This window comes from Sus scrofa, chromosome 13 (genome assembly GCF_054392235.1).
Source record: "Sus scrofa isolate SSC_HxYL_T2T_F1_AM1 chromosome 13, Sscrofa_HxYL_maternal_Yorkshire_Landrace_v2.0, whole genome shotgun sequence".
In the NCBI taxonomy this organism is placed as follows: Eukaryota; Metazoa; Chordata; class Mammalia; order Artiodactyla; family Suidae; genus Sus; species Sus scrofa.
In genome coordinates this window covers 103,645,681-103,660,421 of record NC_139395.1, presented here as the reverse complement: position 1 = coordinate 103,660,421, position 14,741 = coordinate 103,645,681, and the positions used below count along the sequence as shown (strand labels likewise).

The following is a 14,741-nucleotide window of genomic DNA, read 5'->3' as shown; positions in this document are numbered from 1 at the left end:
CCTGAGTTGCAACATAGGTTGTCTTGGTGAAGTAGAAGAGTAGTCTCAGGGGGTTCTACTTGGCATTTCTTGCTGTAATAGCTCTTGATGCTATAGGTCAAAGAATCAGTATAAAGATTTTACCAATGCTTTATATATATATATATATATATATATATATATATATATATCTGGTGTTTATATATATATACACCAGATGACCCTGCTTTAACAGAGGGACTGTAATAATTCATTATATGCCTAAGTCATCATTAACTTGGGCACTGTGTCCAATGAGTACAGATGCTCCCTGAACTGTGGTGGTTTGACTTAAAATTTTTCCACTTCATCACGTGATGAATGTGATACACATTGAGTAGAAATTTCACTTCTAATTTAGAATTTTGATCTCTTCCCAGGCCTGTGATTGCTATACAGTTCCCTCTTATGGTACTGGGCAGAGGCAGTAAGCCTTAGCTTCATCAGTCACATGATCACAAGTGTGAGTAACCAATACACTCACAACCACTCTTGTTTTTCACTTTCAGTACAATTTTCAATAATACATGGGATATTCAATACTTTACTATAAATAGGCTTTATTTTAAATGATTTTGTACCACTGTGGGCTAATTTAAGTGTTCTGAGCATGTTTAAAGTAGGCTATGGCTAAGCTATGATGTTGATAGTTTCGATGTATTAAATGCATTTTTGACTTATGTTATTTTCAACCTATGGGTTTATCAGTCTGTAACCCCATCAATAAGTGGAGGAAGATCTGTATTCCTTTTCCTCAGTGTGTGAATACTTGAGTAAGTGGCTCTGTAGGTCGTTTCAAGGGGGAAATTGAGAAATCACTACTATATGTATTTTCTTGATGTTGCATGTTCCTTTCTTATGGGATAGTTCCTTTCCTTCTATTGAGAGTTTCTGTATGTGAGGATTAGCCATCTAATTCATACTAATGCTCTAAAGATTTATTTTTCAAATGAAAAAAGGAAACTCTTAAAACTTAACAATAAGAAAACAAATCTAATTAAAAAATGGGCCAAAGACTGTAATAGACATCTCACCATAAAAGAAATACAGATGGCAAATTGGAGTTCCCATTGTGGCGCAGTGGTTAACGAATCCGACTAGGAACCATGAGGTTGCGGGTTCGGTCCCTGCCCTTGCTCAGCAGGTTAAGGATCCGGCATTGCCGTGAGCTGTGGTGTAGGTTGTAGATGTGGCTCGGATCCCGCGTTGCTGTGGCTCTGGCATAGGCCAGCAGCTACAGCTCCAATTCGACCCCTAGCCTGGGAACCTCCATATGCCGCGGGAGCGGCCCAAGAAATGGCAAAAAGCCAAAAAAAAAAAAAGAAAAAAGAAAGAAAGAAATACAGATGGCAAATAAGCAAATGAAAAAATGCTCCATATCACATGTCATCTGGGAAATTCAAATTAAGATAACATCGAGATACCACTACATACCTTTAAAATGGCCCATATCCAGACACTGACAATATCAAATGCTGGTAAGGGGGTGGAGGAATGAGCAGTAACTCATTCATTGCTGGTGGGAATGAAAAATGGTATAGCCACTTTGGGAGGCATTTTGATGCTTTCATACAAAACTAAATATACTCTTACAATAAGATTCAGTAGTGATGCTACTTGGATTGCCCCAAAGGATTTGAAAGCTTATGTTCACACCTAAACTTGCATATGGATGGTTATAGCATCTTTATTCATAATTACCCAAAGTTGGAAGCAACCAAGATGTCCTTTGGTAGGTAAATAGATAAATAAACTATGCTACATTCAGAAAATGGAATTTTTTTCAGGGCTGAAAAATAAAATGAGCTATCAAGCCATGAAAAGACATGGAGGAACTTTAAATGCATATATGAAAGAAGCCTGCATACTATATGATTCCAACTATATAACATTCCAAAAAAGACAAAACTATGGATATGGCAAGAAGATCAGCAGTTGCCAGTGTTTGGGAAGGGTCAGGGCAGAGACAGGAGCAGCACAGAGGATTTCTACAGCAGTGAAAGTACACTGTATAATACCATAATGATGGGTAAACATTATTATAAATTTGTCCAAACCTATAGAATCTACAAAATCAAGAGTAAAACCCTAATGTAAACTATGGACTTTGGGTGACTATGATGTGTCAAGGTAGGTTCATCAGTTGTATTAAATGTACTATTCTGATGGGGGATGTTGAAGATGGGGAGGCTGCACATCTGTGGGAGCAGGGGTTATGTGAGAAATCTCTGCACCTTCTTCTCAATTTTACTGTGAACCTTAACTGCTCTAAAAAGATAGAGTCTTAATAAAAAATTGGACAGTAACCAACATTTGTTGACAAATACAAAAATTGGAAATATGGATTTCAGAGGAAAATTCAGTTTCTGAGGGGTACACAGCACAGTAATCCCTACTTTCAAGGAGTTCACAATCCAATTATGGAATCAGTATCTATACATATGGAAAGGTTACTGAAGTCTGTTAAGTAGATTGCCTATTACAGTTCATCATAAAAGAATTTTCTGAATATTTTTGAGCTCACCCAACATTATTGTGGTCAGAGAAATGAGATTTTCAAAATCTGCTTTTGCAAGATTAATGCTGGTCCTGGCACTGGGTACCACCTATAAAACTAGAATCCTTTGCAGACCCGACTCCTCTGACAAAATATAAATTATTTTCTTCTTCAGTTTAGGCAGCTTTAATTGGAAGAGCCACATATAATCACTTGATAGAAAGTAGAATATATGCAGAATACATATAACTCCTGAAATTGAGTGGGTTAAAAATGAGGATATAAGAAATGAACCTCTTCTGATAACAAGTAAATATTATACAATCAGCATGGAAAACCCCATGGAAATACAAACTAAATTTTCTCTGTAGTAGGGGTGTGCTTCCCCAATATTAGTCATATCTCCTTTGGTTCCCAGGAGATGCTATTTCCAGGGAAATATCTAGAGGAATCTATAGGAGGTAATTTTCATTTGGCTCAAATGATACACCAGGGATTTCTTAAATCTAACTTAAATAGATTAAATTTATTTTTATTTACAGTCTCTCCAGATAACTTTCTTTAAAGTCATCATTCTTTTAAGTGATTCTTCACTCACACCAAGTTCTCCCTTAATTACAAAAAGCCCAGTAAAATGCTTCCAAGTAAAAAAAGTTTTCTTAGTTTTGATGATATTTTTAAAAAAGTAAACTATATATTTTTTTCATGTGGTCCTTTTTCTTTTTACAGCTTTAACAATTGATCAGATACCTCAGTCATGTATGTGAACACGTAATAAGTACAATTCTTTTAATATTTAATATTTAAAAATTCTATATAGTAGGCTTCCTTCTGTAACAAGGGACATTAGAAAGTTTGTCTATATTTTAATCCTCAAAATCATATGTACTTTATTTATTTATTTATTTATTTATTGTTTAAGTGCCACACCTGTGGCATATGAAGTTCGCAGGCTAGGGCTTGAATCAGAGCTGCAGCCGCTGGCCTATGCCACAGCCACAGCCACAGCAATGCAGTATCCAAGCCACATCTGCAACCTACACCATAGCTCACGGCAATGCTGGATCCTTAACCCACTGAGTGGGGCCAGGGATCAAACTGCATCCTCATGGATGCTAGTCAGGTTTGTTATCAGTGAGCCACAGTAGGAACTACAAGATTTTATGTACTTAAAAAAAAATCATGATTTAACTGAATAACTTCTAGCCTAAGAACTAGTAGTAAAAGAAATATAATTCCTAGGAACAGTGTCCTTAAATGTCATCAAGAAAAGGAAGTTAACGCATGTTCTAACACTATAGAAATAACTGTAATCACCATTGCATGTACTGCTCTCTCATATCTGGCAAACTTGGTTCATGTTTTACCCTCTGACATTTTCTTCATGACCCTTTTTGCCCACTACTTTCACATAAGCCCAGTTTAATTACCATCTTATCCAAGAAAGCCCTTCTGATAACCACACTGAGCTGACTTCCTCCTCTTCATGTTCCTGGCTCTTTAACAGCTGGCTTTTTCCATCGAACCATGAACTCTGGACCCTCAGGGACTACGCATCTAGCGAGGTGCCCTTTGTGGGGTTCTGCCAAAGAATATGGAAATTTTTGAATTTGTTTCATGTTGTTTAGTGAAATTTATTGTTTAAATGAGTCCAAAATATTTTTTTTCAAAGTTGTGCAAATATTGCTAGAGACATGGTAGAAGTTATCTGGAATGTAAACATGATTTAAAAATGCACTGGGTACCAACCATAAAGAATACAGAAGCTAAAGAAAACACCACTAGCTTCCCCATGATTTGTTCTTCCCATTGAGAATTATTCTCTGTGAAATTTGGTAAACCAAGAAAGTCTGTTTGTTTTTCCCTAAGCTGTGTTTAACACAGATATCTTTCTGAGTTAGATAAATTCCGTACAAGTTCATCCATTTAAGCACAAAACACTTGACCTTCATTTCATTTTTCTAATCAATTGAATGTACCACTAGCCTTACTCCCACATATTTCAATATTCATTCCACTCCTTCACCCACCCTTTCTCCTCAAATAACCCTCAGAGGAGGAACAATTATTGGAGAAAATGAAATCAGATAAATAAGCTCTATTAAAAGAAAAACCAACTGGCCAGCCATATTAAAGATATGTGGGGTTTGTACGTCTGGGTGAAACAACAATAAATATTTATTGTGAGCTTTTTTATGAGCATTTCAGGGCCCATCTGTGGTATTAATGGCTTATCAAGTAAACCTATGCATTAAGAGAAACTGTTTTCATTTAGATAAATGAAAGCAGAGGCAAAGGAAAATGATGCAAGGTTCACCTTGTAAAAGTCACAAATTGGATATGAAGCACTGCCACAGGCAAATTTGAATTCAATAGAATAAAGCTGGCAGCCATGAACATAAGGTAATAGGCTTATCAAATGAGGTTTTGTATTTTGTTTTATAATGTACATTTTATGGGGATCAGTGTAAAACTAGTCACTAGAATAAAATATAATTTAAAAAGAAAAATTCAATGAGAGATCCTGTCTCTAAATTGAAAAACAACTTGCCTCAAATTTGCACCAGATGAAGGATGCAGAGAAGTCTGTAAATGGGCTCCCTCACCTCATAATGTCTAATGATTGTCCACAGTGTCTCTTATTCTTCTTATCCTCCTTCCATGTATCATCCTCCAACCCTGCCTCCAAAAAGGATGAAAAGGAGGAAGAACCCAGGTTAACACTTAGGTTATAAAACCACATGTTTTTAAAACAGTTATTGGATTAAAAATAGGTATTGTTTTGAACATTAACATCATTCCGTAGGTGCATTTACCCAATATTTATTGAATATTCACTATGTTTCAAGTCCTATTCTAGATACTTTGAAATATAATACCTCATTTAATCCTTACAAAAAATTCCAGAAAAAGCCAGGATTACATCTTTTAAATACACGTCATTTATGTATATTAAAATACAAATGCTACATGCCATATAAGGCCTTATATTGAACTATTGTTATTAACCTAGGGAATCACACCTTGCCCCTACATCAGGATTGTGTTTCCTTTAAACTTCTGCCAAATTTAGAAATCTGTAGAAGTACACGTGATCTTCTCTTGTTTTCTTATTTGCAAGCTTGTGTTGCTGTTATTCATTCAGTGAGTAATTAGTAGCACATACCAGGATTCCTTCCCTTCATTGCTGTCCCCATTTCCAGTGCTTAATACTCTTTCTCATCCTCCATGGATCAGATTAATTTAAATAAACAAAGTCCCAATTAGATAGGAACCTGGCATATAAACATAAATCATCTCTTTTGTAGCACCACTCTCTTAGGAGCTTTAGAGTGTGGAATGACAAATGTGTAGACGGTAAAGTTGACATATTTATAAACAGAGAATTCTAAAGTATTGCGACATGTGCAAAAGTGGAATTCTGTACAAACTAAGAAAGCACATGGCAAGAATGGAGCCCATAGGCAGAATAGTGATCACAGGAACTTAGGAGCTGGGTTTCTAATGATTAATACAAGTTGATCGAAGACACAGTGCTGGAAAGGAGAAAGGATAGGTAGAGAAAATAGCTATAAGCAGAAGGATCAGCATTATAAACACAGGGAAGCAGGAACCTGCATGGTCCATCTGGGAAATTGCACATAGGTCATTATTGTTGAAGCATAAAGTGTAGCTGGTACTGTATTCACTAGTATAGTCCTTGCTGCTGTAATGAGTAAATCTCCAAATTTCAGTGGCTTGACAGAACACAGATTTATGTCTTATTCATTTAAGGGGCCAGTGAGTCTTTTCCTGATTGGAAGTACCTTTCTTCCGTGCCCATGTGTGATTCGAGGACACAAACATTGTCTTTCTTGTATCCAGCTGCCGAAAGAGGAAAGACGGAGGGAGGAGAAGGCACATTTACTTCTTCAAATATCTTAGTTCAGAAATGATATATCTTACTTCTGTTGAGAACCGGTTTATATCTTACTTCTGTTGAGAACCCATTGGCAAGAATTAGTCACATTGGCCCCACCTACATGCACAAAGAGTTAGAAAATGTCATCTCTGGCTGGGAAGCCGCTTCTCCCTAGTAACTTATGTTATGGAAGAAAGGAACAACAAATGCAGTGGATAGCTAGCTGTCTCAGCCATGAGGAACAAATTGTCCCTTTAACCATGTTGACTTCTCACTGATCAGCTTAATTAAAGGCTGAAACTAGAGCTGAAGAAGTGTGGTAGCTGGTAGAGAGGGCTCAGGAATGGTAGAAAAATAGTTGTTTTTCTACCCTCCCTGAAGCCCCTAACTTTTCCAAAGCAAGTGCGGATCCATTAAAGCATCATATCTCTGCATTCTGAATCAGTCTTCCCCTCAGTAGATCCATACTTGCTCTGGAAAAGTTAAGGGTTTTGGGGAGGGCGGAAAGAATAATGTCTTTGTTCCCCCAGTGAGGTTATAACCTGTGATTAGTTTGAGTCCTGATTAATTGAGATGTCAAAGAATTAATGTTCATTTTACTAGTTCACTAATGGAGATCTCAGGTTGTTTTATTTAGGAACAGTGTTTATTGTGAAGTCCCCCATCCCATAATCATTTCAAGAATTTTAGGCTATAAATATATATGTATAACTGATTCACTTTGCTGTACACCTGAAGCTAACATAACATTGTAAGTCAACTATAACCTCATAAAAAAAATTATAGGGAAAAAAATTTTAGGCTGTGAATCAAAGTTTAAATTTTGAGTTGATGTGAAAAGCTTGCATTTTATTCACTCATTGATTCACTCATTTATTCAACAACATTTCTTGAGCACTTATTACATACTGGACATGGTGCTTGAAGAGGAATGGAGCTGTAAGTATACCTCTGGATAGGTGGAATTCAGAAGAGTAGTTCTCAACTTTTTCTATACAAACATAAACATGAGGGATACCACATATTCACAGTCAACAACAATGGCTCTTTGTGGTACTGATTTTCAACCTGCAGGATGGGCAGTTCTCTGCCATTCCAACCTGCCAGGGAAAGCAAAGCCAGATCTCCAGTGACATTTATCTCTGAGTGCAGCTTAACAAAGAACTGGGTGGTTCTGATATGACACCCTTTGGCAGGCCATGCCCCTGTCTTGTGTCCCATAGATAGTTACTGATTTTGAGATTCAACTGCTACCTCAGAAAAATTGAGTATGTTCCATATGAGTAAACCAGAGATCTCAATAGTTATATAGAAAGGGGGCTCTAGAAAGGAGAAAAGGCAATAAGAAATACAGTGTTGTAACAGAGACAACTATATTCCCTTAAAGAATTGTTTTAAAAGTATTACATACCAACTCTAGTTATATCACCTAACTGTGCAATAGCTACCTAATTACCAGAGACAGCTTTTTGACAGATATTATCCATGTGTATTTTTTCTCCTGAAATAAAATGAAAAGTATACTAACATGCACATTTAAGATATAAAAATACAAGGAAAAATTTTCAGAATTTGATGTTCTTATGCAGTTTGATGGTGCTGATGCGCTTGAACTACTGTTGAATTAAAAGGCCCAATTACAATGGGTGTTGGAAATGTTCAATGAAATAGGTCCCTGGTGAGTCCTAGGTCCTTTGAAAAGTGTGCATTATACAACTGCCGAGAACCATTTGCATGCAATCAACTGCATGATTTGCTTATACTTAGCTACATAAAACTTTCTCACATTATTTAGATGAATTAATAACCTTTACAGTTTCCAGCTTCATGAGAGGCAAATGCTCTATCTTGAATGTTTATAGAAAGAAACAATTTGCTGTTATTGTGGATAGATATTGTCAACTCAGGTTCCATGGGCTTGGAATAGATTTTGCCTTCTGTCACTTTGGGGTCAATTTCTTATTGTGAATGAGAAGCTGCCCTTGCCCTTCAAGGAAATGAAATAAAACTAGAATAACCTTCCGGATTCCACTGCCTGCTTTCCTAGCCTAGTATTTCAGCTTCTGAAGAGTTTATTTTTGGATGTCATTAAATATAGCTAGTGATCCTTTAAATGAAATGGATTAAATGGCAAATGGCTTCCCATTTTCTACCCTTCAGTTTAGTCACCTGAAAAAATTCACAATTCAAAATATGATTTATAAAGTAACCCTAGCTCATCTCTATTTCTGTTATTTCTTGGGAGAAAAAACTTTCATTGGTGATAATGCTGCAGTGTATGCTGATATGGGCATCTTTCATCAATATCTTCTTATGGTAGAAAAGAAACGGATCTCCTTGGTTTTCTCACTCCAGGTTTGGAGTTGCCATGGCTTCCAAGATTTATTGGGGAAGGAGAAATGTAATTCCTCCCAAAGATGTATTTTGCCAATGGAGATTTTTTTCTCTTATTGAATTCTCATGGATGTGTGATATTTTGAGCTATTTATTTGTTAATTCTGACCATCTTTTACAAATAGTCTTGTCTGCAAAAGCTGGGGATATACCGTATGTCTATCTATCACTTAAGTGTTTGTATATGTATATGTGGTTGTTTGTAAGTGTATGTAAATATGTATATAGATATAGCCGATGAAGTTATTTTCACATATTGATTGATAACTATAGTATTTTTTAAAAATAAAAAATGTTATCCCACACACACCCTTTATTTTGCTATTTCAAACCTGAAGTCTTTTCTTTTGTGATGAGATTCAGAATTGATTGGGCACATGGGCCACTATGAACCTAAATGTCATTTAAGGGAAACTTGGGTTAAACACTAGGAGAGTTTTTTCTTTTAAGAAAACTAATTTGTTTAATTGTGAAATTCATCGGACTTAACCAATATGTATTGGACATCATCTGTAAGTCCAGAAGGTGACTATTGCAGAGGGGTCTTAGTGAGATACAAAAGAAATCTCCAGGTTCCCAGTCCCTCAGAAAGTGTCAGCCTAGAACTGGGGCTTAATTATGGGGCTTCCATAATTTGTATGAAAATAAATCAGAATCTTTAACACATTGCAATCCTGTTTCCTCATTGTTTTCCCTCTCATTGTCAGAACTATTTTTAACAGCCTGAATGCATAGAAATCAACTGGAGCCATGTAATTAGAAAGTTTTCCCTCAAAGGACAATAACATGTAACCTGGATTTCTCACATAAAGTAAGCTCAACATATAGTTTCAGCAAAGGGATTAAAAGACAAAATATACTCTTAACCTTTTTAAGGCTTCCTCAGTTATATAAGATTAACAGAATAGAAGTTCAGCCAAGGAATCTCTGGAAAATTGTAGTTTTGTATTATGATTACTGAGAATGAATAGATGGAAAATTCCATGCCTAACAATGTTTTAGAGACTATTATCTAATGGGGGAGAAATATGTGAATATTTATAAGGCAGGCAAGCTGCCAGAGGAATACTGATATATTGCACGTATGGGATAGCCTACCTTTGCCCCACCCTTTTTGACAGTAAGTATGATTATTATATTTATCCTTTCCAGATCAATAAAGTATACATAGAATACTATGGCCACATGAACAAAGGAAAGGAGGGCTAGCAGGTTTAAACAGATGTTTGCAGTGTACAGTTGGTTTGAGTGTACAACCATGAAATTTGTTTGGAGCCTAATTTGATGAAAGGAGAAATCAAGGCTTAAAAATATTCTTTAGCTCAGCAATTCTACTACTAGGAACTCATCCTAAGGAAAAGAAATCAAAAGAAGGTACAAAGATGAATATATAAAAATGGTTATTGATCATAAGGCTTTTGTAATAGTAAAAAATCCCCCCAAATAGGGAGTTATTTAATCATAGTTTATAAGCCAAGTAAAAGGTAATTAAAATTAGTAAAGTAGGCTGGGTGCAGGACAATAGAGATTAGTGGCAAATTGGGAGTATGGCAGGCATGTACACAGCTCTAGAGAAGGGTTGTTTTGTTGGGATGTTGGCTCAGGCTTGCTAAAGATTTTATGTATCAAAATAAATTGGAAATTATATTTTTGTAGGCTGTCTACCAGTTTTTGAAGTTATATGCAGAAAAAAAAGTCAAAGTAGTTTTGGGCCCTGAGTCTTGGGCTGCCGGTATGCAATATTTTAACAAATAACTTCCATGAAACTCTATAGTGGGACAAAATGCCATTACTAAAAATGATGCTATAATTGTATCTTTATTGACCTATAAAGATGCTCCAGATGTTGAAAAGTAGCATGTGTAATATGATCCTGGTTTTTGCACATACATTTAACATATATTTGTTACATTTGTATGCAGAGGGAAAAGGCTTGCATTATATCCACTTAAATCATCATGTCTGTCTCTGGGTAAGGGATTCGGGGACATTTTTATTTTGTATTTTCTACTTTTCTTCTACAGAAATTAAAAAAGCACTAAAGCTGTTGGGAAAAAATTAATGAGTTCAGAAATCAGTTTGATAAAGATGTTTTATATTACTAGTAAGATTATTTTCCAAAAGGCTACCAGAGTTATGAAGATAAATAAGATGGAGTCTCTTCCCCCTAGGAGTCCACAGTCTAATGAGAATCTCCCAGTGTTACCTTTTAATAGTGTAACTTAGAAATGTAATCATGGAATAAAATAAGGACACAAGAACAAAGGAATTTAGAAATTGGAAAAACTGCAATTTTTCCATTTTTGTGGCCTGATTTAGAATGCCAGGATAGTAAAATTTCAGGAATCTATATCTTTGTAGAATTGTACTTGATTTTAACTGGAAAATTGTCATAACTTAGAACTATTAAAAATACAGATGAAAATTAAATACTAACAGTTTTACCAGAAAAATTACAGTGATTTATGTGATTTGTTTTCTTGGAATTCCAAAAATAATTAGGTAAATGCCATGTTCCAAATACAATGGTTCCTTCCTAAAGCAGGTTTGTCTTGGACAAAATCTAAAGTTTAGTTGCCAGAAATCTTCCTCATCATTAAAAGGTGTTAAAAGTGGCACAGATCCCAAAGATAACACTTTCAGGAGACTTTAGTGTATTTTCTACTGTAATAAAAAATACTGAAGAGATTAAATAAATAAAATTTTCAGCTATTTAAATTTTATTTTAGCCTTATAAAAGCATCTTGTAGAACCTCACATGAAGCATTGAGGACAATGAAAATATATAAATAGAGCAGTCATATGCAAAATGTAACATGAGCTGACATGATGAAATGTGCTAGTGACATAAAATGATGGTGGGAGATGCTAGGTGTAAACGATGGGATAAAACTAAGGAAACTGGCTGACTAGAAGTAGCATATGTAAATGTGTATCTGTAATTCAATATATAGAAATGTAATGACCCTAGACTCTAAATTTAAAAGGAATGTGCTGTCAGTAGCCATATGCTACAAAACATTTAAGAGAAAAAGAATCTCTGGGTAGATTGGTAGATTCTTTTGTAGAAAAGCACATAAAAGTTTCTGCATAGGTTTTCATAACAATACCCACCCCCCCCAAACAATTCCAAGAGGCACTAATGAAAGCATCAGATTTGGAGTTCCCCTCATGGCACTGTGGTTAATGAATCCGACTAGGAACCATGAGGTTGCGGGTTCTGTCCCTGCCCTTGCTCAGTGGGTTAACCATCTGAGTGAGCTGTGGTGTAGGTTGCAGACGCGGCTCGGATCCCGCATTGCTGTGGCTCTGGCATAGGCCAGCAGCTACAGCTCCGATTCGACCCCTAGCCTGGGAACCCCCATATGCCGCGGGAGCGGCCCAAGAAATAGCAAAAAGACAAAATAAATAAATAAATAGATAAAAATAAAAAAGTAAAAATAAAAGCATCAGATTTAAGTAGAGGGAATTATAAAAGGATTTTTAAAAATGTCACTGGGATTATGTAGAGAAAATCATATACACTTTTGTGTTTTACTTTAAAAACAGAGAAACAATAAAGCTTAGAAAAAGTATGTAATACCAAAAAGAAAAAAAATCAAAGATTTGCCAAAAATAGAAAAAGAGATGCACAAAAGAATTCTGGTCACAAACAAACCTCAAAGAACAGATTTAAATCACAAATCAGTACTTTTCTAGGGACAACTCTTTTTAAAAATCACAAATTTCTGTTAGGTTTATAAATATCTTTTCTTCAATGTTTTGTTATACTGATTTGAACATTGGACTCTGTCTAAGCAATTTGGCTGAATAAAGAGGTTCTGAAACATTTATCCTTAAAGACTGTACCTGCTGGTGCTGAACTTAGATGTTTATCATCCATTGCATGATGTTGCATGTTTTCCCATTAATTTCATCAGTTTCAGGTTTTCAGGCATGTTGGACTCCAGGAATGAGATCCCGGCCTTAGCTTCAGCTCACTGGACAGAGGCTAAGGTCGGAACACTTGCTAAATCACATCAAGCTTCAGGGCCCAGATGTTTTTGCTTCCTCCCACCCTTGCTATCACTTCCTCTTCCTCCTCCTACAAATCCCATTCCTTGCCCCATGTGAAGTCCAAGGTGTAACCCCCATTTCACAGGTCATGCCATGAAGAGTAAGAACAGGTTCTATGAAGACTCCTGGAATTGACCATTTTTTATACAAATTCTAATTATAATAATTTGAAATATGACTTAAATATTAATGAAAACTTACTGTTACATAACATTGGAAATTAAGCGACAATGCTGTGGAAACTTTTCTCATACCTCTTTCTCACAACCTGGAAATTCAGGAGAAACCTGAGGTCCTGTTTGCATGTTCTGCATTTATGCTATAAATCAAGATCCAGATAATCAATTTCCCCTATGCTCCAAATTAAAAACAAAACAAACCAATAAAACTAAAACTTGTGTAATTTCAATGCCAACATGCCTAGTAAGTAGCAAACCAGGCTATTCCCATAGCTGGTAAACATATGATAGCTAACCATGTCACAGTCTTACCAGAGACTTCTGGGAGGGAGGGGTTTGTTTACTGTTTTGCTCTTCTCTTAACTTTCACGTTTATGATACTTTGAAATCTTAGAAATATCCTTTAACAGTAGTGTCACGAGCACTCACCAGGTAGTGGCTATAGAGCCACTGCCGGACCACTCGCCTGAATGCCAGTAACTCTGGAACCAAAGTTAGATATCAGAAAACTACTGCCATGTACATTTAGGAGAATATCTGTGATAATGCTGAAAAAATTTAAAAAGCAGCATTAAGCAAAAGTACATTCTAAAGATTGTAGATTTAGTCAAGCCTCAGTGGGTGCCCCATACTTTCCACTGGGGAAACTCATTTTGAATAGGGAGAGTTTTGAATTATGGGGAAACCTTCATGAATGCATGCCTTCACTGCATAAACCTCAGCCGCCCTGTAATCCTAGAATTGTCAGAAGAGATAATTCTAACTATAGCCCTTCCTATCCCATTGTACTCTGACTCCTGTGGGGGCCAGGGGTAGCCTGGCAGCCTGGAACTTCAGCTTGCTTGAGTAACTCAGATGACACAAACTCCAGAAAACCCTTGGAAAATCCACCTGCAGCTCCACTTGTGTCACTGCTGAATGGTGTCATGCAAGTAAACGTAGTTCAATTTATATAGTAGAAGAGGATAAATCAGTATATTTTCACTGTGTACTTTTAGACTTATTTTCTTTAGTTTGCATTATTTGCCAAGAATTTTTTTTTTTGGAGGAGAAGAGCAGGTCCATGTAGATCACTGTTGAAAAACCTGGTTATATATCCCTGGTATAAATCTGAGCTTCTTGGGGAGATGGGCCTTGTCAATTATATTAGCGTCCCCAGTTTCTTAGATTATGTCTGATTGGTACCTGATAAACATGTGTCAAAATGATAGAAAGTATGAAAAAAGTTTTGTGGTCTTACCTAGCTGCTCAAACAATATTCATAACATTTCACCAGTAAAATATATTCTGAGCTCCCAATCACTAAGTTACAAATGCGCTTTTGGAACTTATTCTGTTGATTTAAATTGAGGCTGATTTATGAACAATAAATTGAGGATCATTGCTGCAAATGGATTATTTGTGTCCACAATTACAGAAAGCAAATACGCCATATCTTTTAGGCAGCAAAATCTTTTTCTAGTCAAGCTATGATGACCGTGTTTTTAACTTCCCACATCTTCAAGAAATGAATCCATTCTTTTTGGATGTAATCATCTCGGCTCAGAAGACCTAGGTGTTTTGTTTTTTTCTTTTCTCTGCAAGGGCCCTGTGATTCATCATAAGAAACAGAAACTGGCCAAAATAAATTGTGCAAAGATTCCTCAGGGAAAAGAGCTACATAACTAATTGTGGATTTTCCAGTTGGTGTTCTTTC

At 36.1% G+C, this 14,741-nt stretch overlaps 1 long non-coding RNA gene across 16 annotated transcripts in view; it reads left to right on the top strand.

The window, feature by feature from the left end:
• LOC106505379 (uncharacterized) overlaps positions 1-14,741 on the top strand; it is a 916,097-nt gene that overhangs the window by 247,437 nt on the left and 653,919 nt on the right. For 4 of the 16 annotated variants that reach the window (XR_014824128.1, XR_014824125.1, XR_014824130.1 and 1 more), the window contains exon 2: positions 399-481. The exons of the other annotated variants lie outside the window; for them this stretch is intronic. This is a non-coding gene — a long non-coding RNA (uncharacterized LOC106505379). The remainder of the gene's footprint in view (positions 1-398; positions 482-14,741) is intronic. 16 annotated transcript variants of the gene reach the window in all.